Here is a 26,406-nt window from a genome sequence, read left to right as displayed (position 1 = left end):
ACTAATTAGGAACTGTGACATAACCTCCTTCTATCTTATAAGAGATAGATTGAGATGCTAGTCTTTTCTGAAAAGCCAAATCTTAAATCTTCCTTTGATATTTGTCAGATATCTCTGGTTTTTCTTAATAATTTCCTCCCCATTTTTTCCCCTAAGCTAGCTTGAGTTTCTATTACTTGCAAACAAAAAGCACTGATGATTCAAGCTCCCTAGAGCCACGAAAGGAAAGAATGCTTTTTTCACCTCTTCCATGAATTTGCAGATAAATTTGCATAAGTAAAATGTAATAATTAATATAGCAAAAATCCTCCAGGAAAGGTGTGTTTTTCATGGTTCACATAATTAATGGGGGGAAGTGGGCTATGGAGTAGGCAGGAAATCCTGTATTCAATATTAGCAATTAAAAAACCTTTTATTTGGATATAGCGGTGATCTACGTCATTTGAATGTAAATTTACTTTTGCAACAGAGAAGTTCATTTTTTACCTGGAAAAATACATTCACCATGACTTTAAAAATATGTCTAAGAATGTAATATTAGAGGTTTACTTTTTCAAAGCTCTTGTTTTTATGTTAGGATCAAATGAAATTTAACTATGTGAATTATTCATTATATGGAATTAGTTTACTCTTTTAATAATGGACTCTGTGCAGTTTCAAATACTTTTTTAATTTTATATTCCAAAAATATCATAGAAAGGAAACCTCAAAAAATCAGTAATTTGATGATTTGGAGGAACAAAGGTTTTGTGTGAAATAGACAACTGGAAAAGAATTTTCTGCAGAGGTGATTAATTATAGTGTTTGAAAGTTTCTTTTACATAAATACATATTTGCTAACTTTGAAATCTTTGAAAAACTGTTTACTTTTTATTTTGGAAACAAAATGTATGTAAATACTGTCAGTATAATACTAAGTGAAATTTAGACTACTGAAGAATTTGAGAAAAATACAGTTAAAATGCTTATTAATATCACAGTTTTAAGAAGTAAATTATGCTATGAATAAACACATTTAGTTTCAGTTTTACAAAGTCAACAAGTCATTGGTTTAAGAAATATGTATTTGTTATGAGTTTTCTCCCAAATGTCCAAGTATATATAACAATTGATTATTTTAAGTTGAATTGAGTCTGACTCTGTAACAGAGAGTCTGGGTAAAACAAAATGGCAAAAATATTTTGTGTCTCCTTAAAACATCCTCCACTCCTTTTTGAGAAATTAAACCACTTCCCTGCCTCAGAATGCATCCACTTCCTTAAGACACAGACTCATATCAATGGAGGGACTGTAGCAAAACACAGATTGTGCTTGTCAGGGTTGTCTGATTTGAAACCCAAGGTACTTTTCTCTTTCTTGATATTTTAGCAGCATTCATTAAAATTGAGCATTTCCCCCTTTTTGGAAAAAACTTTTCTTTTGGATTTTATGATAACACCCTAACCAGACTATCTTTCTTATTGGCCACCCATATAAATCTACTTTGATTGTTCCTTGCCCCCTTTACATCCTTAAAATATTTTAATACCTCAGGCTTATTTCTCAGACTTATTTTTAGCCTATGTCATTTAATTCATTCTCATGCTCATCTATACTCAGTTCTGAATTACACGGAAGCTCCAGGCTGGCAAATGCATATAGCTATTTGATGTTTCTACGTGGATGTTCGATAGACATTTCAAACTCAAGACCAGAATAAAACATTTTATTTCCCCCTGCATTGTCACAAATGACTAAATTATCAATCTGATTCAAACAAAATAGAAATCTTTATTGATGATTAACAAAGGATAGAAGAAAAGAAGCAGGGGTACTGCCACATTAATATCTAGGATTCCTCACACCATCAAGGCAGCTTCCTAAAAACTGTTCTGAAGCTGGGATATATTTTGATATTTAGGTTTGAGAGTACCTGATGAGTTCTACCTACATGATTTACAGGCCATTTAGAGAAGCTGAGTTATGGAGACTCAGCTTGTATACTTGCTAGTGTGTGTCAACCTAAAAAACAAGAAAAATAGGCTCTTTAAGAGAAAATATTTATTTAGGAATAGGGTATTTCAATGGGAATCTACATACCAATAAACTATGTGCTGAAGACAAAGAGCTTGAAAGAAAAATGAGAAGGATTATATAATTGTCTTGAGAAAATTATCCTTGGCTACAAAGATCAATAGCAAGGATGATGCCAATTTGTGGTTGGACAGGCAGTTGCTGGACAGATATCCTCGCAGAAGAATTGTTTGTGTAAAGTTACAATGGCCTTTGTGCAAGGTTGTGGTTTTTGCAGATCCCATTGTGAAAGTTTATTATCAGGCATGCAAGCATGAGAACTCTCTCTTTATGGGCTTCCCTGGCTATTTATCTTTTTTCTTTTTAATATAAGTGACTCCATTTTGATTCTAGAACTTTCAGATGTGACTTTCATTCCGCACATCCCATAAATCCAGAAATTTCAGTTTTATAAAGTTTTTTTAAAATAAAAATTGATTATTAATTTAGACTTTAGGTTCTTAACTGGGGTTCTCCAGAACCTTAGGATTGCACAAGAAGTGAGATTTACTTATTGGGTACACTAAAAGCCCTGACTTTGCCACTGTACAATTCATCCATGTATTAAAAAGCTACTTGTACCCCCTAAATTTATTAAAAGAATAAATCATTTTTGGATTGTGTATGCCACATGATGTTAGTGCTCAAAGTGATGAATGTGACAACTTCATCACCACAGTGTGAATAGGACCATTCTCATTTCATTTAGTCTGGTCTCAATCTTTGGTACAGAATTGGGGAGGACGTTGATAATTGGTAAGAGCTGAATTGTACAGAGGGTGGTTGAAGAGGTGATTACATCAGCCTATCATTCACAAATTACTTTGTACAACCTATTCTTATGCACTGCAGATTTACTAAAAGGAGTAGATAACAAGAGTACAACAAAAAATCAGAAAAACATTTTAATTCTGAAGAAGGAATGTTTTTGCTTCATGACTAAGTTGCTTCCTTACCAAATTTCATTACAGACATTGCAAAACATGGATTATATTATTTGTGTTGTGAAATTTTATATACTTGGTAGTTTTGACATTTCCTTTTTTATTATCCTTTTTTGTCTTTGTATTTTGTAAATGTTTCTGGTGGTCCAATGTGATTTTAAAAAATGTGGGATGAGAGAGGAAGATTCTAGGCCTAGGTATACACACAACCTAGAAATCATTTCACTGCACTCCTGTAACAAGAGACACAACACAATTTATGTGGAAAGCTACATATTGATTTTTTTTATTGTCTAGAAATCTAAATTATCCTATTGTGCTTGTTTGTGGCAAAAAAATTGGAAAAATGTAGCAATGCTTCTAGAAAATCAAAAAAGGACATTTCACTAAAAATTCCAGTTGTCTGACAAGTAAATGTGCTTATTATTTTAAGTGGTTATTGGATTCTCAGGAGAGTAAAACTTTAAAAAAAAAAACTTTTAGTAAGAAGGCTTAGGGACCACATTATATAGTAGCATAAGCAGAATTTACTTCTCATAAAAGTAAAAGTCATGTTGGTGAGAGCCTACTAATGGCAGTGTGTCAAATTATGGGGAATGAAATTCTAGGAAAAGATGTAGGAAGTTGAGAAGTTTCCACTCTGCACTGGTATGATATGTCAAGTGTTAGTATCATGCAAGACTGAAGAGGTTTTGTGTAACAAACTGATAAAAAATAAGTTTTCTGTTTGGATTATCGAGTCAACAGATTTCACCAAAAATTTGCATGTTGGAACATTTATAATATTTGTAATATGATGAAATTTAAAAAAAAAATTCTACTGAATAGTGTTGCTTGATATTAGCAAACTCCAAGATAGATTTAATTTTGTTTCTTGTCTGGAAATAAAAGGTCTGTTTTGGAGTTTCTATGCTTTTGTATTAGCATAGATGGTAGCTCATCGATACTGGTTCCATGAAAGGCTTGCATTTGTGGTAAAGAAAATAAAATTCCAACACAGTCATAATACTCTGCTTTCTTTAGAGAGCTACTTATATGAAAACTTTTAGAAATGAAAAAAATTTCTAGATGATGCTATAAAATTGTTAACTTCATCAAATGGTTAGCTTTATTAATGGTTAGCTTTATTTTTTTTTTATCCCTCAAGGGTGATTTAAAAACAATGTAAACTTGAAACTAAGGGCACGTAAGTGTCTTGGTACTGCAGGAATTTGGTATCTTAGAAAAGGCAGAGCTCTACAAGATAAACTGTAGGAGGATTTTCAAGGAAAGAGTAGGCTAGATTTTGCTGAGTCCTTTGAAGATGAAAAATGGCTACAGAAACAGCTTACCCAGGAAACACACTTCTCATCATATGAACCAGTGGCCATGTCTCTATAAGTTCCCATGGAAAATGCTTGGACCTCAGGTGGCAAGATTCTTGCACTTAAAAGATAACTGGTAATAGCCATACTTAGGGAGGTGCTATCTTATTGTGGATCTAATTTGCCTTTCTCTGGTGATTAGTGATGTTAAGCATCTTTTTGTTGAACTTATTGGCCATTTGTAAGTCTTCTTTGGAGAAATGTCTATTCAAGTCTTTAGCTCATTTTTTAATCGGATTATTAGATTGAGTTGCAGGAGTTCTGATGTGGAATAAGCCAGTTACAGAAGAAGTACAAATGTTGCATGATTCCACTTATGTGAGTCATCTAAAATAGTCAAATTCACAGAATTAGAGAGTTGAATTGTGATTGTCAGGGGCTGGAGAGGGAGGGGAAACAGAAACTTGTTTGGAGAGTACAAAGTGCAATTTGTCGCAACAGGAGTAAATTCTAGAGACCTGCTGTTCAACACTGTCTCTATAGTTAACAATACTGTCTTGCACACTTAAAATTTTGTTAAGGGTTAAGAAAAAGGAAACTGAAACTTTGTGAAAGTCATGTTGGAAATGAAAATCTTGAGATGTTTCTGCTGCTAATCGGGTTTGAGATAAGGGAAGGTACGTGTTGAGAGAAGGCAAGTATCACAAGCAATATGATAAGAGAGGAGGATCCTTTCTCTGACTCTCCTGCTTAGCCTGGGAACTTGTCTTTGAGAGGACTGCAATCTGATCATACACTCAGTATGAAATTTACTGATCTGCTTCTAGACAAGTTCTGGATTTCTCTGAGGAAGGGTGTCAAGCTATCTACAAGACAGTAATGAACTTTTTGCTGCACTTTCCAACATGTTACATGTATGAGCAAGAGTTTTATTTTACCAGAATCATGAAAAAGGAAGGACCTCATTCCATTTCAGCTGTAAAACATGTGTATGCTTACCTCAAGTTTGACCCCAAATAAGTTTGTGTTATGCAGGCAAAAACACAAGCATGAGTTTCACATTAGAGACATAATTTTCTGCCTTTATTTTTAGTTTAAAATACGTCATCTTTTATGGTTATATATCCTACTTTTAAAAGATTAATAACCGAAGTATCTGCATAAATTTGCTAGTCCTATATTTGAACCTGAGCATATTAGTAAGAAAATATGTTTTTAAAGTCGCATATAAAAAGAGACAATAGGCTATATTTTTGTTTGTATTGTTTTGGCTTAGGTTTTAGTAACTTTATTCAATATGGTCAATAAGATTTTATATATGTAAATAAAATTATTTAAAATCCATTTTCTACGTTTATTTAAAATTAAATCTGCTCACTCTATCTTTAGAAAAAAAATTCCATTTCAACTGAAGCCAGTTATTCATTATGCTGTCCTCACAGATTTTTGAAATTTATGAAAAGAAATTAATTTCAAGAACCATTAAATAAGCTCTAATTTTTTAAAGTAGAGGTTAACTTTAAAGCTATTTAAATTGGAGGAAAAATTGCTCTTGCAGCACATACTATTGTTCATTAGGATTTTATATAGTAGAAATTTGTAATAAGGCATTTGGGTCTACTTAAATAAAGCAAAAAAACCCCTGGCAAATATGAATGAATTAAAGGAAAAACTGAAGTTTTCTTTGCCTAAATACTGACTTACTTTAAAATTGATATCATCTGTAAGGAGGAATAACCACGTAAAAAAAAGAATAAGGCAGTATGTGCAATTGTTGGGTTACTATACGTAATACTAATTGTTAATATGCGAGATATTAAGAAATAGTATTTATGTAAAAACCCTGACAAATTTGAGAAGGACAAATTTCGACAGATCAGGATTATTCTACTCAAAGCATTTCATAGTAATCGAGTCTTGACAAGACTCATGTTTCTCTTCCATCTAGTAAATTTATGTCAAGATTTACACTGGCCAAACTTCCTCCATTTTCTGAGAAGGGAATTTGATATTCAGATCTACTAATAATGGTTTTCTTCCTTGCAGACAGCCAACAGAATGGGAGAAAATATTCACAAACTATACATCCAATATAGGACTAATATCCAGGATCTACAAAGAACTCAAACAAATCAGCAAGAAAAAAACAAACTCATCAAAAAGTGGGCAAAAGAAATGAATAGATTTTTTTTCAAAAGAAGATAGATAAATGGACAAAAATGTGTTAAAAATAGGTCAACATCACTAATCATTAGGAAATTTCATGTTAAAACCACAATGAGATACTATTTTACTCCTGTCAGAATGGCCATTATTAAAAAGTCCAAAAACTACAGATTCTGATGTGGATGCAGAGAAAAAGAAACACTTATACACTGTTAGTGGGACTACAAACTAGTATAACCCCTGTGGAAAATAATATGGAGAGTCTTCAAAGAACTAAGAATAGACCTAGCATTCGATCCAGCAAACCCACTACTGGCCCTCTACCCGAAGGAAAATAAATAATTTTATTAAAACACCTACACCCAAATGATAACCACAGCACAATTCACAATTACAAATATATGAAACCAACCTAAGTGCCAATCAATTCATGAGTAGATAAAGAAAATGTGGTACACACACACACACACACACACACACACCACGTCTACTTTGTCAAAGATCAGATGGCAATATGTGGATTATTTTATATCTGAGTTCTCTGTTCTGTTTCATTGGTCTATGTGCCTATTTTTGTGCCAGTAAAATGTGTTTTGGTTACTATAGCCTTGTAGTATAAAGTCTGGTAAAGTGATGCTTTCAGATTTGTTCCTTTTGCTTAAAATGGTTTTGGCTATTCAGGCTCTTTTCAGGTTCCAAATGAAGCATAGAATTATTTTTTCTAGATATATGAAAAATGACATTGGTATTTTTATGGGAAATGTATTCAATCTGTAAAGCACTTTGGTTAGTGTGGATATTTTAACAATGTTGATTCTGCTGATCCATGAGCATGATATGTTTTTCCATTTGTTTATATCATCTGCAATTTCCTTTCTCAATAATTTGTAGTTCTCTTTGTAGAGATCTTTCAGCTCCTTGGTTAAATATATTCCTAGGTATTTTATTTTCTTTGTAGCTATTGTGAAAGGTATTCAGTCTGTGATTTGATTCTCAGCTTGACTGTTGTTGGTGTATAGGAATGCTACTGATTTGTGTACATTGATTTTGTAACCTGTGTTTTAGCCAAATTTATCAATTCCAGTAATCTCTTGGTGGAATATTCAGGATTATCTAGATATAAGATCAAATCATCAGCAAATAGTGATAGTTTGAAATCTTCTTTCCTCATTTGGATATCCTTAATTTTCTTTTCTTGTCTGATTGCTCTGGCTAGGACTTCCAGCTCTATGTTGAATAGAAGTGGAGACAATATATACTAGGGAAAAGAAGCCCTGTTGAATAAATGGTGCTGGGAAAATTGGATAGCCACAAGTAGAAGATTGAAACAGGATCCATATGTCTCATCATTGACAAAAATTAATTCAAGATGAATCACAGAATTAAATCTGAGACATGAAATCCTAAGAATTCTAGAAGAAAATGTTGGAAAAATTTGTATAGATATTGTCTTAGGCAAAGAATTTAAGGAGACCTCAAGGGCGATCACAGGAACAAGAAGAATAAATAAATGGGAATTGATTAAATTAAAAACCTGCACAGCCAAGGGAACAATCAACAGAGCAAAATAAACAACCTACACAATGGGAGAAAATTCATCTATAGCAGATCATTCATCTGCTATAGATCTGATAAAGGGCTAATAACTAAAATCTACAAAGAACTCAAGCAAATCAGCAAGAAAAAATTAGCCCCATTAAAAAGTGAGCAAAAGACACTAACAGAAGCTTTTCTAAAGAAGATAGACTAATGGCCAATAAACATAGGAAAAAAATGTTCAATGTCACTGATCATCAGAGAAATGCAAATCGAAACCATAATGAGATATCACCTTAACCCCAGTGAGAATGCCTTTTGTCAAAAAGTCCCAGAACAATAGATGCTGGCATGGATGTGGAAAGAAAGGATGATTATAGACTGCTGGTGGGACTACAAACTAGTACAACCTCTATGGAAAATTGTGTGGATACTACTCAAAGAACTAAAAGTAGACCTACCATTTGACCCAGCAATCCCACTACTGGATATTTACGAAAAGGAAAAAAAGCCACTTTATCAAAAACAAAAAAACACTTGCACTAGAATGTTTATAGCAGCATAATTCATAATGGCAAAGATGTGGAATCAACCCAAGTGCCCATCAGTTCGTGACTGGATTAATAAAATGTGGTGTACGTATACCAGGGAATACTGTTCAGCCTTAAAAAAATGGTAAACAAATACTTTTTGTAATGACCTGGATGGAACTGGACACCATTCTTCTAAGTGAAGTATCACAAGAATGGAAAAACAAATACCACATGTAGTCACTATTAAATTGGAACTAACCAATCATCACCCATGTACACAGAAGTAAAACTCAACAGAAATCATGCAGGTGGGAGGGGAGGAGGGGATGGAACTGGAGACCATTAACCTAAATGAAATATCTCAGTATTAGAAAGAGTAAGAATACATATTCTCACTAATAAGTGGAAGCTAAACAATGGGTACACATGAGCACAAAGAGATGTAAAAGACATTGGAAACTAAGAAGGGGTAGAGTAACAGGGGGATGAGGGATAAAAACTGACCTCTCAGGGGCAACGAACACTGTCCAGGGGATGGACACACTGAAATCTTTGGCTTCAACATTATACAGTCTATCCATGTAACAAAAACATTTATACCTCCTTCATTCTTTGAAATAAAAAAAGCAGACACTGAGTCACTCTTTTTAAATTAAGGTATAATATGAGAAATAAAAATTATATGGATTTAAAGTATATAGCATGTTTCAATATAGAAATACACCGTGAAATGGCTAATTAATCTAATAACATCTGTGAGGTTACATACTTATGCAATTTTATTGCAATATTTAAAAGCTATCCTTTTGGTGATTTTCAAGTATTCAATACATTATTTTTTTCTTTTTTCTAATTGGCAAATCATATATATTTGTTGTATGCAAATGTTTCAAAATATATGTACATTGGAGAATGGCTAAATTGAGCTAATTAACATTTGCATTACCTCACATACTTTTTTGTAGTGAGTGCTTAAAGTCTACTATCTTAACAATTTGTAATAATACAATACATTGTTATTAAAATGATGTATTATTAACTATAGTCATCATGCTGTACAATATCTCCTAAATTTATTCCTCCTGTCTAACTGAAACTTTGTATCTTTTGACCAACATTTCTCCCTTCTCCCAACTTCATCCCTAGCCCCTGGCAACTGCCATTTTACTCTCTACTTCTCTGAGTTTTACTTTTTTAGATTCCACATAAAAGCCAGAACATGTGGTATTTGTCTTTCTGTGCCTAGTTTATTTTACTTCATATAATGTCCTACAAGTTTGTCTGTGTTGTCACATATGACAGAATTTCTATTCAATTCTCTGCAGGGTATTTGGTATTTCTGCAGGTTTGTGATTTACATATAATCTATTCATTTGCTTTTGGTTTCTTCTCAACAGAAAGCAAGCTTAAAGAAAGCAAGGATGCTATCTATTATCTGTGTAATCACTATATCCCAGCCAATAATACGGCCTGGCAAAGAAAATTATTTAAAGAATAAATAAACTTTTTAAAATGGCCACACTAAAAAAAAGGCAGATTGGTGTGACTGTCATATCATCTCTCCTTCAATTAGGGTCTGAGAAGGTCAGAAGCAAGTGGCAATCCTTCTGAGCATGGTAAACATATGTGACATGTACAAGTGATATGCTTATCCTCATCACCTTATTTTTCTCATATGTAATATGAGAGTTGGATCAGGGTGATGTCCAAGACCCTTTCCAGCTCTGCAAACATACATTCCATAATGAAATGTGGTAAACTGTACTTTAAAATTCTAGTAGCTTTACTTACTAAGTATCTACATCAATCTCTAAGCTGTAAGAGCAAGAATATCATGCATGTTATTAACACAGAGATCCTTGATGTGCTTGAGATTTTCTAATTATATTTCCTTATAACACATTTTATCACACACTATATCTCAAGTATTGATATTGCTATAAAACTTTAACATGAAATTTTTAGTAAGATGATGCAATGAAATAACATTTTTAAATCTTAGGAAATTATTTTTCTCCATCATTAATGTGGGAGACTTTTCAAAAGTATATTTTCTGTCTTCCACTGGAAATGTTTATTTCCATTTCCTACTACATAGCTATGTCACAATTAATAGTAAGTGGTGACTGACAGTTATAACTGTCAGAAATACATTATTTTGGAAGAAGAAAAGCATTCATACAATCAATATGAATCCATTTGGGAAAGTGGAGTTATTTAGAGAATTACAAATATCTTCACTCAGCTTTAATCCATTTACTGAAAACACAGTGTGAAACTAACATTGAAAAAGCAATGTTCTTCTAAATATCTTCCCATTAAATATTATACCATTTAAAATATGATTTTATGGCTATTATCACAGATATTTTTTTCCCATTCAATAATTTCCTTGTTCCCTTGTGACTTACTTTATATCAGTGTTAGAAAGAATTCCTTAAAACGAATTCACAAACTTTTCTAGAAACTGAAAGCTATTTTCTTAATGTGTTAAATATATGCCACTGTTTATGTCAAAATAGATATTAAATTTTATATTAATCAGAGCACTATATTTCAATTTTTTGTACTCTCATATTAGCATTTACTTTTCTCAGAATAATAATCCATTATAACAGCTAATTTTAGTAATCAGAGAAAAAAAATTCCCCACTCACCTCCAAAACATTATCAACAGAAAGCCAAATAAAATGTTGATTATACACAAGAGTATGAAATTAATCAAGTGCTAAAATATACTTTTATCACTTTTTCCAAAGATTTATGTCATTGTTTTTCCTTTATAGTAAGGATCTAGTTTGCTTTCATCACTTCAATTTTTTTTGATATTCATTTGACTAAATCTATGCCTTCAATCAATTTTCAATTCTATATTGCTAAATCTCTACCAAACTTTTCCCTTGGGAATTTCAGTTCTGCATAAATCTCAATACACTCCTAAGCTGAAATAATAATTTCCAACCTCTAAATCTGCTTCCATTTTTATGTATCTATCCCTGTCAGTGATATTACTTTCCTCCTACTCTTCATTAATATTTTTAGAAAATATAGGTCGAACATGTACTGTGTGATAATGCCTAAGCAAAACACTGGGAATGCAGCATAGACAAGGCATCTTAAATTATAATGTTTGTAGCTCAGGTAGGAATCACGTCAATATCAGCCCATTACAGTTTTGCATTGTAAGAAGCAAAAGAGATGTAAATGCAAGGTAATACAAAGCACATAGGAAGAACACTTGCCTGGTGTTTGGATGACAGAGAACGCTTCTTGAATAAAGGATACTCAAATAGAGCTATGAAGGACTAGTAGGAATAGTCAGGGGAAGAAAGAGATAAGGTGTTGGAGTCATATTTCAGCTTATCTAAGCTTGTGCAAATATTTAGATGCAAAGGAACACTTGCATATGTGGGGCTGACATTCACTATGGCTGAATAAATATGAGAGGGCATGTGGTAGAGGATGTGGCTGGAAAAGTTATTAAGGAATTTAGGTTTTATCTAAAGGATGGCAATAAACTATCATATCCCTGATGTCCAAATCCCTGAATGGACAATACACCATTGTTATAGTGCATAGCTTGCTTGCATCCCATACCAATAATTCAATTTTACCAATATTTTTAATGATGAGGATGTTTTTGTCTATATTTAGTAATCTGTTCTAAAGAAATCATAGTAGTAACTGAAAGCAATTGAGAACTTATGCATGTAGCTCCAACTAGTAAATTTCTTATTTCAAAAATGTAGCATTATGTGTGTATCTATCTATCCACCTATTCATCTATGCATCCATCCATCTACATCTAATATTGTATGATTTGAAATGTTCTTCCTGGAAGGTACAACATATTCCATTTAATATCTAAAATCCATTTTTGAAATCAGATGTTTTGAGTGAAAGTGCTAACTATGGTCCTATCACTAGTTCCCATTATTTTAAATGTAAAACCTCTAATGCATTGTATTAATATATCAACCACAAATCCAGACAAATTTTCTAAAACATAACTTTAAAAAGGTAGGATAGCCACATATACATATATGCATATATCTAATAAACTTTGTGCAGATATGAGATGCTTAGAGCATTATTTCCTGCTCATCAGATAATATTTAAAAAATGTTTTGTATGCATTAATATGTAGAGTTTGTATATTGTGCCACAAACATTATTTTTACAATAAACTATGGTAAATAATGCCTGACATTAAATTTGTTGTAAAAGCCTGAAAAAAAACATATAATAAAACAACTGGGCAGTTTCATGTAATGAGTGTTTTCCCGAGTGAAGTTGGAATTTACACAAAGTTAAGAAACAAGTTGGAGAGAAGGGTTGATGATGTCCCTTTTTTGCTATAGAAGACTGTGATGATGTGGATAAGTTGGGATAAAAAGGAACAATATCAAGCAAACTATAAAACACAGAAGAATTGATATTTGGGGCTTTTAAAAAACATATTTTGGGTGATGCCATTGACTTTCCTAACCATGAAGGCTTTCCTGTATCTTGAATAGCTGTAGTCAATGATTACAGATAGAAAAATTACAAAATGGACTGACTTTTTCTCTGGTGATTGTGTTTCATAAATTTATTTAAAGATAAGACCTTTTTTTAAAGAGTAACTCTTTATTACATCATTGTTACTTTCAGGGGTATCTATCCTAGAATCTTTGTGATCCGTTAGGCATTGATGCTCCAAAAATCTTAGACATAATTGCCCTATGTTGATACTTTGACATTCTTTCAAAATGTCTATACACAATTCAAGACTTTTCCCATACATCATTTTGTTGAGTTTTGGGAGACATAAACATGGAAACATAAGCTGGTCAATGTCATTTTGAAGAAAATGTACATGTTATGGAATTTGAATGTTAAAATCTGAAAGACATTCATCAGAAAAACATTACTTACCATGATGATCTATGGGGCCTGCATCATTCCTGTGCTAATTTTCAGTGTTCCTGGTTAATATTAGCTACACATTTTGGTGGAATATATTTGTAACTATTTCAATGAAAAAACTGAAGACTGATTGTAGACTGAAACAAGTATTTGTTACAATCTTTAAGGGTAACAAACAAATTGTGTCTTCCTTCTTTACCACCTGGATGTAAACAAAATGATAATTACAACAAAAGGGTAATGGAAATGTAAAGCAAAATATCAATTGTATTACTGCTAAAGGTTAAGATGGAATATGTAGCTTTATGTGAGAGCCAAATGGGCCTGGTAAATGAAACCTAGAATTAGACAGATGTATCTATTCAATTATGGTAAAACAGGACCAAGAGAAGCCTCCTACCATGGAAACCAAATTCTGCTGCCATAGGAGCAGAGGAGAAGGTCTCCATTCTACAGGCAAACAGCTCTTAAGAGAAAAAAGGAGAAGATGAGCTGAATAACCCTATTATTTTCTTATCAGATTTACCAATTAGAAAAGTCACTGCATCTCTTCTTGGACAGAGTGAGCAAGGATGTGGAGAGAGGCCAGGAATATTACACTCTGTGATCAACTCTTGCATGGAAGAAAACAGTCTTTTTTTTTTTTTTTTTTAACATTTTATTCTGTTAAATTTTGTGGGAAGATAGCATTCCTTTTCCCAAATGCTCTTTTCTGTGTATGGAGGTAGTATGCACAGGTGGGCTATTATCCAGCTACAGTAATCTGTAGAGCCAAAATTAACTTGTTCCAGTGGAATTGGACTTAACTGTCATGTTGTGGATATGCTCCTCAGCAAAAGAGAGAATCTTGGAAGCATCTCCAGCTGCCATGGCCATGACCACGCTCCTGATTCCAGCCCCTGCTCTTTGGGCATCTACCTGGAAATGAAAGACTCTAGAATGGTTCAGAATGGGACAGTACTGAAATTCACTCTAAGATCACAATGAAATTAATGTTAAAAATTTATTCTTGCTTTTATTTTGCATCTAAAGCTTTATCCAATTGCATCACAAGTTCTTTAATGTAATATAATTATGACATATAGATATTTAAAAATATGCTTATAGTCTATTAATACAATGCTAGCCACACAAGATTGTAAGAAATTTGAATATAAGTCCATTCATCAATTTCACAGGAAAAATTAATATCCAAATCATTAGTTAAGTGTGATCGTAGGATTCTATGCTTCTAGTAGCATGTGAGCTGGAGCAACAGGTGCAACTTCCAGGATGGAGACATTGTGAAGTGTCTGCATATCCTTTCTGCTTCCTTTTATTCTTCCAAATAACTTGAGAATGGACATACCAGAAACCTGGCTTTCACCATGCAGGTAAAGAAAATTAATCTAAAAAGGTAGCTGAAATCAATATGGAAAGACCCTGGATCTCTAAATAATCATGTGAACCTGAGTTGCCTGCCAACTTAGAACTCACTGTCACCTATGGAAGAAATAAGCTGCTGGCCTTGTTTGAACCATTGCATTCTGGATTCTCTTTGTTAAGCAGGTAGTATTATGATAAACAAAATAGCAAGATAGAGCATGATTTATTTGAAACTTTGCAGGAAGGTGGTCTTATCTCTGTGCACAGGAGGTTTAGACTAATGTGGTTTATACCAGGATAACCTAAATATGTGTAGAGAACAAAATGGTATTCTTGATGAAATAAAAACACACTGCCAAGTGTTGAGAGGTAGAAGGAGAGAGGAAGGGCAGTAGCAGTCATAAAATGGGAAGTCAAATGATAAAGTCTATAGTTGATGGAGCCAAAAATGAAGATTTAGAAATGTTGTTAAATGCTGATGGATGGGGAAACTGAGAGTCAAAACTGAGAAGTGTGAGATAAAGAAGCTAAATCCATAGTGTTTAGTTCAATAGATAATAGGTTGCTAAATTAAAAAAAACACAGTGATCTAAATATATCCTTTAAAGGCATGAATATAAGCTACAGACAACATACGAATAGAATTAATTAAAATGGGGGCCTTGGAGGAACTAGAACCATGGAGGGGTTTGAAAGTAAACTTTTAATTATCAATCTTTATACATTATTTGTTATTTTAAAGTATGCAATTTTTTCTGCCATGCTCATTACAGCATTCTACACAACAGCTAAGATATGAAATCAACCTAAGTGTCCATCAACAGATAAATGGACTTGAGAAATGTAGTATATACATATAAAGGAATATTATCCAGCCTTAAAAAAGAAGGAAATTCTGTCATTTGTCATTTGTCATAATTTGTCATTATCCATGGATAATCCTGGAGCACATTATGCTAAGTGAAATAACTCATGTGCGGAAAGACAAATACTGTATGATTTCACCCATTTGAAATCTAAAAAAAGTTAACTGATAGAAGCAGAGGCTAGGATGGTGATTGCTGGGGATGGCAAAAGTGGGATGATGTTAGTCAAAGAGTACAAAGTTTCAGTTAAGCAGGATGTATAATTCTGGAGATGTAATGTACAGCATAATAACTATAATAATAATGTATACTTGAAATTTTGCTAAGAAAGTACTTATATGTTCTCATCACATACACATAGACATAAATAGTAACTATGTGAGGTGAAGAATATGCTAATTAGCCAGATAGTGGTAATAACTTCAGTATATACATATCTTAAAATTATCCCTTAAATATGTAAAATTTGTATTTGTTAATTATACCCCAATAAATCTGGAAATAAAAGTATGTGGTTTTTAAATAAATTTAAGTTGTACTGAAGTAAATGTTAATAATTATGTACTGAAATTAGGGAATGGTGTCAAAGAGTATATGCTGGATAAAATGAAGGATAATATATAAAGCCATTATTCTCAATTTAATTGTAGTGAAAACTAGCTTAAAAAATCACTTTAGCCATTCAAAAAACTGTGAAAGGATGAGACAGGGTAGGTGAGGCTTGAAGAGTAACCCAGCCGAGCACAGTAGCTTACACCTTTAATCCCAGTGACTTGGGAGGCTGAGGCAAGAGGATTGCTTGAAGCCAGGATTGCTTCAAGCCATTGCTTGAAGCTTACTGTACAAAGCTACAGTAAGCTCCTATGATGGAGCCATTGTATTACAGTAGCTTGGTCGACAAAGTAAGACCTCATCTAAAAAAAAAAAAAAAAAAAAAGAGTAAACCATAGGGGGAAAATGCCTAACTTGGGAGCATACTGGATACCATTTAGGATGCCAAAATAGGGTCCCAAAGAAATGGTGTGGGGAAGGCAAAAGACACCTGGAAAAAAGACCATCAAATGGGTAGAAGTAAAAGAAAATATAAAAGCTAAAAGGGAAGCTTTGTTGACTTCACATTTATTCACATGAGCAAATAAAATTTTCAAATGCAACCAAATAAATATTTCATGATAGTTTAAACTTACCTAAGCATTCTGAGTCACCATTAAAGGGAAAAACATACAGTTGAGTTGGCCATCATAGGTCATTTAGTTAATGAAAAGCCATTGTTATTAGTGGACTTTATTATTTATTTGAAAATAGGAAGCTGAAAGTTATCTATAGGTCAGCAAATAACATAGACAATTGAAAGCACATAGATTCCTTTAGCGTCTACACTTTTACTTAATTAGATTTTTCAGTTAGACTCTATGGAGTGCTTTATACGAAGAACTCTCATATTCCCTAGGTAGATATAATAGTTTATGAAGGCTTTACATTCTATTAATCTTGGCATAATGGGAAATTAACAGCAAGATTATATACTTCATTCCACAGAAGATCATGTAAATGTTTGCAACAACATTAAGATAGACTCTATTTCAATCAACTATTTGTACTATTTCCCCTTTTGTATCTCAAAGGATAACACAATTTATAAAGTTTTATTAAATAATGATGTTTCAACTAAAACCAATAGAAGACAGCATTATAGTTATTTAAAATACTGAACAATATAGCATCTGAGGATACCATAATAAATTAAATCCATATGATGTGAAGTTGCTATTTGGCATATTTATTCCCATACCAAACAATCTCCAAACTCAAAAAGGGCAGAACTTCTCAATGTTTTGAATCTTTTAAATTTTGGGTGATGTTTGTGGTAGTATAATATAATAGAGAGGCAAAACACATTCTTGCAGAGAGAAAATATTTTTCTGTGACTTCAGGATGTACTCATTATGTTAATGTGTCATAACTACCCAAACATAGAATTCTTCAAATAAAGGCAATAATATCATAAAAAGAGAAAAGTTACATTCTGTGGCATTGGACAGTCCTACCCCATGACCACACAAAGTAAGAAAGTAGAAATAAAAAGTTAAACACATAGTAAAGTTTTGATACTATCATTTAACATAAACAGTTATTAAATATAAAATATCAAATTAATAGGAAGTGTCATTTTGGTTTAAAAGTGAAATTTTCAGCTTCTGTCTAATACCATTTTAAAGATATTGACAGAGATCCTACAGGCAAAGAAATTAAAATAAGTTCATTAAATAATTTCCTGCTGGATAGAAAACCTAAAATGCTAATAAGTTTACAGTCAGAGATTCAGTTCTCAAATAACAGATTTGATTTATTTTTCAGTTTTTAGATGTCATTGTAACAGAATTCCAGAAAATGTGGAAAAGATGAAAATAGAATGATTACTCATAAACCAGTTAGCATGGATTCAATAGGATAATCCTAGATAACTCTCAAGGATCACATTGTATCAATAAAATTTCATTTAGAATTAAAAAAACACAAAACTTTACTATTTTAATTTTTAGTAGACTATTTTTTAGAACAGTTTTATATTTATAGGAAATAGAGCAGATAGTAAAGAGAGTACCCTGTACACTTTCTGTCCAGTTTCCTTTATTATTAACATCTTGATTAGTATGATAATTTTTATAATTGATGAATCAATGCTGCTATATAATTATTAACTAAAATCCATAGTTTGTTAGGATTCACTCTGTATTGTGTACTTTATGGTTTTTGATAAATATCTAATGGCATGTATCATAAAAATAATTTAATTGCCTTAAAAATCCCCTTCACTCAACCTATTTACACATCTCCTCCTATTCTAAACTTCTGGCAATCGCTGGTCTTTTTACTATACCTATAGTTCTGTCTCTTCCATAATGTCATATAGTTGGAATTACATAGTATGTAACTTTTTCATATTGACTTCCTTATCCATTTAAGGGTCTTCCATGTCTTTTGGTGGCTTAATATTAATAGCTGGTTTTTTACTGCTGAATAATATTCCATTGTATGAATATATCACAGTTTGTTAATCCATTCACCTTTTGGGGGACATCTTGGTTGCTTCCCATTTGGGTCACTCATGAATAAAGCTGCTACGATAATTCATGTGCAGATTTTTGTGTGAATGTAAGCCTTCATTTAGGAGTATATAGTATGTAGGAGTATATAGGAGTGGGATCTCTTGATCTTATGGGAAGACTATGTTTAGCTTTATAAGAAACTGTTAAAGTGTCTTACAAAGTGGCTGTACCATTTTGCAGTACCATCAGCAATGAAGGAGAGTTCTTGTTCTGCATCCTTGTAGCATTTGGTATTGTCAATCTTTTTTTTAAAATTTTAGTCATTAGAGATTTCAGCTTAGTGTTGATTCAGGGTATTTTGAAGAAATATTTTTTAATTTGCATAGTTATAATACCATGAAGACAATAAAATCTATGAAGTCAAATACAAAAGTAAAAATTATAGACATAGTTAAATATAAAGAATTATACTTCATAATTTTTTTCCCTAGGCCAAAGTCTATAAGAGTTTTTCCAACATTTTCTTCTAGAATTCTTATAGTTTCATGCCTTAGGTTTCAGTCATTTATCCACCGTGAGCTGATTTTTGTGATAGGTGAGAGATGCAGATCCTGTTTCAGTCTTCTACATGTGGCTATCCAATTTTCCCAGCACCATTTAGTGAATAAGGATTTTTTCCCCAGTGTATGTTTTTGTCTGTTTTGTCAAAGATTAGATGTCTAGACCCCATCTAAAGGCAATTACAGCAACAACAAAGATAAATAAATGGGACCTGATCAAATTAAAAAGATTCTGCATAGCCAAGGAAAACTATCATGAGAGCAAACAGACAGCCTACAGAATGGGAGAAAATATTCACATGCTACATGTTTGATAAATGGCTGATAACTAGAATCTATATAGAACTCAGGAAAATCAGCAAGAAAAAAATCAACACCATTAAAAAGTGGGCAAAGAAAATTAACAGAAACTTCTCAAAAGAAGACAGATAACTGGCCAACAAATGTGAAAAAATGCTTAACATCTATAATCAGTGAAATGCAAATCAAAACCACAGTGAGATATCACTTAACTCCAGTGAGAATGGCTTTTACCAAAAAGGCCCAAAACTAAATGTTAGCGTAGATGCGGAGAGATAGGAACACTCATACACTGCTGGTGGGATTGCTAACTAGTACAACCTCTTTGAAAAGTAATATGGAGATACCTCAAAGAGCTGCAAGTAGAACTACCATTGATCCAGCAACCCCATTATGGGACATCTAACCCTCCCTCTCCCCCCCAAAAAAGACATTCTATAAAAAAGACATCTGCATTTCAATGTTTATAGCAGCACAATTCACAATTGCAAAGATATGGAAACAACCCAAGTGCCCACTAATACATGAGTGGACTAATAAAATGCAGTATATGTATACCATGGAATTATATTCAGCCACAAAAAGCAGTGGTGACCTAGCACCTCTTGTATAATCCTGGATAGAGCTGGAACCCATTCTACAAAGTGAAGTATCTCAAGAATGGAAAAATAAGCACTGCATGTACTCACCATCAAATTAGTATTAACTGATCAACACTTATGTGCACATATAGTAGTAACATTCATCAGGTGTCAGGCAGGTAGATGGGGGAGGAGGGATGGGTATATTCACACCTAATGGGGTGTGGTACACACCATCTGGGGGATGGACATGCTTGGAGCTCTGACTCAGGTGGGGCAAAGGAAATATATGTAACACAGACATTTGTACCTCCATAATATGCTGAAATATAAAAAAAGAAAACTATGACCAAAGAATTATAGTGATAAAATATATAAAATTAGCAATATAAATAAATTCAATAATCTATCAAATCAAACTTTCAAGTAAGTTGTTTACCTTAAGGTAATAACCTTAAAGCTGAATATTTCTACCTGCTCTTCTTATTTCTTTCATAAAGAAAGAAATAAAACTTTCATCAGTGGGAGTCAAATACTTTTTCCTATTCTGTTCCTTTTCCTATTCCTTTTTCTTTATCCTGTTAGAAATAGAATTTATTTCAGAGAAAGTAAGGTGAATATGAGAAGTAATTATAAACAAAGATAACTAGTTTTCCTCTTTTTATGCTCCTATTCATCTCTCATATATCTCAAATATTTTGATACATTTTGCAAAATCTTAACAATAGTTAAAATAGAAAAGGAACTGAATCAGTTCCATCTTTGTTTCTAATTACTTAACTAGAGCCTGGAGTGGGCTGAATTGTGTATTCAAGTTCCAACCTCTGGTACATGTGAACGTGATCTTATTTGGAAATAGTTTCTGCACAGATTTAATTAGTTAAGGATCTTGAAATGGACTCAAATCCAATGATTTGTGTTTTTTGTTTTTTTGTTTTTTGTTTTTTTTTTTGAGACAGAGTCTCACTTTGTTGCCCAGGCTAGAGTGAGTGCCGTGGCGTCAGCCTAGCTCACAGCAACCTCAAACTCCTGGGCTCAAGCGATCCTCCTGCCTCAGCCTCCCAAGTAGCTGGGACTATAGGCATGCACCACCATGCCCAACTAATTTTTTCTCTATATATTAGTTGGCCAGTTAATTTCTTTCTATTTATGGTAGATACGGGGTCTTGCTCTTGCTCAGGCTGGTTTCAAACTCCTGACCTCGAGCATTCGGCCCACCTTGGCCTCCCAGAGTTCTAGGATTACAGGCGTCAGCCACCGTGCCCGGCCTGACTTGTGTTCTTATAAGAGGAGGAAAGGACATACACAGACACAGAGAGAAGGCCATATAAAGACAGGCGGAGATTGGAGTGATACATCTACAATTCAGGGAGCTCCAAGGATTTTTGGGAGTCATCTGAATCTAAAAAGAGGTGAGGAAAAATTCTTCCTTAGAGCCCTCAGAAGGAACAAAGCCTTGCCAACACCTTGATTTCAGAGTTCCAGCCTTCAGAACTGTCAGTGTATAAATTTGTGTTCTCTTAAGCCAACCAATTTGTGGCAATTGGTTATGTGGTCCTACTAAACAAATACAGAGCATGTTTAATACCTGAATAATACTTGGTTAATATCTAATTCTCAATAGTATAATAATATAATGAACCAGAATATTAGTTTAATGAAGCTGAGTTTATTTCTTAAACTATAAATAAAGTTACTGATTTTTTGTTGTTCTTGGCAATCTTATTTCACTACTTTGTAAGCATGTTATTGCCTAAAAATTTTAATGCTTAGATTTAACAAATGGATAACTATTAAAATGATCATATAAATTTTTATTTTAATAAACTATTATATGCTATAGAATAATTTACTTCCTTTGGAATGGGCAATCAAAATGTAGCCTTATTATAATTAAACCCAATTCCTTTAAGGGTACTTTGGTTATTAGTTTGGCGTTAATTTAATAACAAAAAAGTCTTCTAGTTTGAGAGCCAGAAGATAAGTGAACTTCCTTGGCTAAGGAAAAGGGCAACCAATTATTTCATACATACTTAAAAAGCGTTTTCTTTCTATAGTATATTAAAATAGGATAGTAACCATTCCTAATTCAACATTGAACAACTGACACAATGCATTATTTGACTTAATTCATAATCTAAAAGCTCAATTCTTTAAATGCAGAGAATCCTTTGGATGTTAGAGGTCGTGTCCTAATAGAATTTGAATTGTATGTTGTGACTCCCCTTATAAACCAGGGAAAGGCAGAAGCACATTTGAAAAAAAGTTTATATTTTATAAATGATTTTTGTTAAAAGTCCACAAAGCTACCATGAAAGCTTCTTTTGATTGATAAAAAAATAAATTTAATTTAAACAATTTCTGAGAAAATTGTTTGATTCTGAAATTATTATATTTCAAGTTACAATGATTTATTGATAATGTAGATGAAAAAAAGAAAACATATATTATGTACTGAATGCCAGTGTTCTCTGCCCCTCCAAAACTCACTGAAAGTGTGGCCGTACTTGGAGTAAGAAAGTAATTAGTGTTAAATAAAGTAATAAGATGGAGCCCTGGTTCCATAGGATTAGTGTCTATATAGGAAGAGACACTAGAGAGCTCTGACCCCTCTTCTATGCCTAGCACATGCACCAAGGGAAAAAACCATGTGAGGACACAGTAAAAAGACCCTCACCAGAAACCAAATTTGCCTGCCCCTTGGTCATGGATGTTTAGCTTCCAGAACTGTGAGAGAATAAATTCCTATTGGTTAAGCTCTCCAGTCTGTGGTATTTTATTACAGCAGCCCAAACAGGCTAATATAGCGTGGAACCACATAATTAGTCCTTAATTGAAGGTTTCATGTTTCTTAGTAATTTTATATAAATCTTCTCACTTTTAACAGAATGGACTGAAGATAATAGAAAAATAATTTGATTTTCAACACAGTGACATCATCAGCTTTTCATCTTGGTCCATCTTCGATCTTAAAGGTATGATAATATCCTGCACAATTTAACATAGACAGTAAATATACTGCATGTGTCTACATTTACCAAAGCTAGGTTATAATTCAATGTCAGTTCTTAACTTGAATAATTTAAAAGTAAAGTTCTTTTTGAAATATCATTATTAGAGAATGCTGATATAAATCAAAAATAATAGTTTAGATCATAAAGATTAATCCATTGAATGAAACTGTGCTTTAAATTCAGTGGTGTTTGGAATCACAAGCCAACTTAATTTTAAAAGTATTTTAAAATTATTTACTTACATTATTTAGTGTTTCTGCATTCACAGGAATTTTGTTTTGCTTAAATCTGAGAGGATCCTGGCTCAGGTAAAGTTTTCATCATCATGAGGGAAAGAGCTAGGATGAAAGCAAAGTTTTTTGGAGCCATTTAAGCATTTAAGTGGCTTTTGACCTATGAGGGAAAAGTCAGTTTAGAGGGCTGATAAATCTTCTTTTCAAATCAAATTTTGAAAAAAGTTCTGTGATAATCTTAAGTGATTACAAAAAAAACTTAGACGTATAAATGTGTGTATAAATAAGCATGCAGTTTGTTTCAAAATTTCAATCTCTTCTTTCTAAGTTGCTTTTAAATCTTCATGGAAAACATTTTAGATTTATAATTTTAAGTTTTGTTTCCAGCTACACATTCCATTTCTTTCTTATAATTGAAAGTATAAACTTTTAATTATATTAATTTGAGATCTGTAATTATGCTTCCCTAAAACTCTACCATTCCGAAGTTTTTCACTATAAGAGTCTTTGATATTACTTCCTCCCATTTATCTTATATTTTGTAAGGTTTTGTTCATCAAATAAATAGCATTTAGAAAATAACAATGCTTAACTAATTTGATTTTACTCAAAGGGACATATTATTCTGCTTCTACTCAGCATAAGATATTCAGTCTGGCCACTAAATTGATATAATTTCAGTTAAAAGGAAAGCAATCTGATATTTTGGATAACCTGAGTAGCTTGATCCAAAGCAAAGGTAATCAAATGTATGACTGTGTTGATCATTATGAAATATTAATTTGTGAACCCCTTATCTTCATAGATTCCCTCAAGGAGAAAATACAATCTTGAAAACAACCAATACAAATCCTAGAATTCTATTTCTGTTCTTTATATGCTAAAATAACCTATCATAGCATCCTCTATTACCTAACATCTCCTTTTGACAGTATTTGGGATATGGACTAAAAATATTTCTATTAAAAGTAACAAATTAATTAAAATAAATAGTTTTATATTTTAATAATCTGAAAAGTGATATCTAAGAGAATATATTTTGAAATGAAAGAACTTAGAGTGATACTTTAAGAAAGCCATAATTATTTAATGTCTGAGACTAAAGAATTTATGAAGAAGACCCCTGAAGCAATCACAACAGCAATCTCAATAAATGGGATCTGATTGAATTAAAAAACTATTGCACAGCCAAGGAAATAATCAGAGTGAATAGACAACCTACAGAATGGTAGAAAATATTTTCATGCTATAGATCTGATAAAGGGCTGATCATTAGAAGCTAGAAAGAACTCAGGTAAATTAGCAAGAAAAAATCAAACAATCCCATTAAAAAGTGGGAAAAGGACATGCACAGAAACTTTTCAAAAGAAGGTAGACTAATGACTAATAAACATATGAAAAAAATGGTCAACATCTCTAATCATTAGCGAAGTGCAAATCAAAACCACAGTGAGATATCACTTAACCAGTGACAATGGCTTTTATCAAAAAGTTCCAAACCAATAAATGCTGGTGTGGATGCAGAGAGATAGAAACACTCATACACTTCTGGTGGGACTGAAAATTAGTACAAACACTATGGAAATTAGGATGGAGATATCTCGTAGAACTGCCACTTGATCCAACAATCCTATTACTGGATATTTACTCAAAGAAAAAAAAAAGACATTCTATTAAAAAAATCTCCATGTGAATGTTTATGGCAGTACAATTTACAATTGCAAAGACGTGGAAACAACCCAAGTGCCCATCAATGCGTGAGTGGATTAATAAAATGTGGTATATGTATACCATGGAGTATTACTCAGCCATAAAAAATGGTAAACTAATACCTCTTATATTATCCTGGATGGAGGTGGAACTCATTCATCTAAGTGAAGTGTCACAAATGGAAAAAAAAAACACCACATGTATTCACTATTAAATGGTACTAATCAATCAACACTTATGTGTACATATGAAAATAAAATTCATCAGCGATTGGGCAGGTGTGGGGGAAAGTAGGGGATGGGTAAATTCACAACTAATGGGTGCCGTGGACAGTGTCTGAAGGCTGGACATGTTTGTAGCTTTGAATTGGTGGTGCAAAGGCAATTTATGTGACCAAAGAGTTTGTACGCTTGTAATATCTTGAAAAAAAAAAAAGAGCTATGAGCTCAAAGAAACCACACACACACACACAAAAGAAAGCCACAATTATTTAGTGTCTGTGACTGAAAAAAAATCATAATTATATCAGATTACTGAAAATATTTTGTAATATCCCTGTATCTTCTTTTTTGTGTTCCATTAAGAAGTTGATTTTAAAACTTTTAGGATAATATCTCAAGGTATCTCTACAGTTTATCAATGAAGAGTCTGTATATGTTAAGAAAATAGCATAACTATTGAAATGGAAAAGAAGCTCATAGAAATTGGCATCTTACCAGAAACTCTTTAAGATGCCATTATGGATGCTTGTTTCTAGATCATACCATAGCCCTATAAGATTGTTTTTAAAATAGTACTATATTTATCTGGGGAATAAGTAAATAAACAATGGTAATGATAATAATACTTCTACAGATGTATTGCAATGACATTAAACATCAGATTTTGGCATTTTATGATACTTAGTGTATTTTAATATAAAACATAGGGCATGTTACCATTGCAGTTTCTTATTTGTATCTGAGTTACTGTACCTGGAAAATCACTTAACATCCCTGAGTTGCCCCTGACTGAATTTTAAAACATGAAATACTCAAATTTGGACTGATTTGTGCAATACCACAGATAGCATTCCATTTTTTTTCAAAATATGTAGAACTATTAGTGCTTTTCCCTTATCCCTTTATTGGTGGGTGCAAACAAAGCAACTCCAAGAAAATATTTTTCTGTAATCATAACAAGACCATAACTGTATCTTTTAGGAAGAAAACAGCCTGGTCATCTGTGTTTTTCAAACAAAAGAATGTTCACAAAAGAATCTTGAGTAGATCTCCACTGAGAAAA

The 26,406-nt window shown here is 32.7% G+C and overlaps 1 long non-coding RNA gene across 1 annotated transcript in view; it reads left to right on the top strand.

Annotated features, from left to right (window-relative positions):
- LOC142870035 (uncharacterized) overlaps positions 1-26,406 on the top strand; it is a 236,903-nt gene that overhangs the window by 188,705 nt on the left and 21,792 nt on the right. The window contains exon 3 of the long non-coding RNA XR_012918555.1: positions 23,053-23,140. This is a non-coding gene — a long non-coding RNA (uncharacterized LOC142870035). The remainder of the gene's footprint in view (positions 1-23,052; positions 23,141-26,406) is intronic.

The sequence above is a fragment of the Microcebus murinus genome, chromosome 1 (assembly GCF_040939455.1).
Source record: "Microcebus murinus isolate Inina chromosome 1, M.murinus_Inina_mat1.0, whole genome shotgun sequence".
In the NCBI taxonomy this organism is placed as follows: Eukaryota; Metazoa; Chordata; class Mammalia; order Primates; family Cheirogaleidae; genus Microcebus; species Microcebus murinus.
The sequence above is the reverse complement of the archived record's forward strand: the minus strand, read 5'-3'. Positions and strand labels throughout refer to the sequence as shown.